Below are 1,188 nucleotides of genomic sequence, written 5' to 3' on the forward strand. Positions count from 1 at the left end.
TGCTGAAACCTGTTCCTTACTACATTTTTCGATGAAGAGTCCAAACAGCTGTTGCTTGCTTCGTACAATAGGCTCAAGATAGCTAGGAGGAGGATTTTCTGGAATAATGTAACGGCTGTATCGGAAGACAGTCCAGGTATTCTTGTGCGATGTTTTTCTCATCTTTCTTCTTTGTTTGTTTTATCCGGGAACGCGACGATTCTGAATCAGGGTTCGTCTCATGTTTGGAATTATTCAGCCAATATCTCACTATCTATTCTTAAATGCCAAGATTATTGAGAAACACTTTTTCGCATACTTAATGTTTGCCCGTATCATTTCTCCTAGATTCACCATTGATCTTCCATGGAAGCTTGTCCGGAATTGTGTCCTCAAGAATGATTACGTACATCTTCCTCTGATCCCATGACATCGTATCCCAGAAATTCTTGAAAATTGCCTGCCCGTCACTAACAGAAATTTGATGCCGCTTCCTTTGAACGGATTTTTGACACACGTTTGATGTAAACATCGATTCTAATTTTCGTGCCTCTCTTGAACTATTATGAGTAAGTCTGCCACTTCGACTTCTTTTATATCCAATACACGCTTGTCCGCACATTCTCACAGTTTTGTGGGTGCTTTTCTTCCCATCTTCAGGACAGGCCTTAGATTTCCTTTTCCTGTCACTGTTTAAGTCACCACAAAATTCTGTACCTCCACTTTCAACATCTTTCCTAACGTCAACTTTCGATAAGTTATCTGAATTGCAGTAAAAGAATCAAGCCAACAGCCTTTCCGCAGTGGTAACACCGGTTCCCATCAGATCACAGAAGTTAAACGCTGTTGGGCTGGGTTAGTACTTGGATGGGTAACCATCCGGTCTGCCGAACGCTGTTGGCAAGTGGGGTGCACTCAGCCCTTGCGAGGGAAACTGAGCAGCTACCTGAGAAGTAGCGGCTCCGGTCTCGTAAACTGACGTACGGCTGGGAGAGCGGTGTGCTGACCACATGAACCTCCGTATAGGCATCCAGTCACGCCTGTGTGCAGAGGATGGAACGGCAGTCGGATGGTACGGTTCGGTCTTCATGGCCTGTTTTTCTTTCGGGCAAAGTTTTTTTATGCTAAAAAATCAGAACCATCGTGTACCAATAAATGTGAAGAAGTACTGTCGTCTCCAGCGTAACAGTGACTGCTGTGCCATTTTCA

General features: G+C 44.2%; 1 pseudogene; it reads left to right on the forward strand.

Annotated features, from left to right (window-relative positions):
• The first annotated feature begins 764 nt into the window (after positions 1 to 764).
• On the forward strand, positions 765 to 882 carry LOC126420095 (5S ribosomal RNA; annotated as a pseudogene).
• The last annotated feature ends 306 nt before the right edge of the window (positions 883 to 1,188 follow it).

Source organism: Schistocerca serialis, chromosome 9 (assembly GCF_023864345.2).
Source record: "Schistocerca serialis cubense isolate TAMUIC-IGC-003099 chromosome 9, iqSchSeri2.2, whole genome shotgun sequence".
In the NCBI taxonomy this organism is placed as follows: Eukaryota; Metazoa; Arthropoda; class Insecta; order Orthoptera; family Acrididae; genus Schistocerca; species Schistocerca serialis.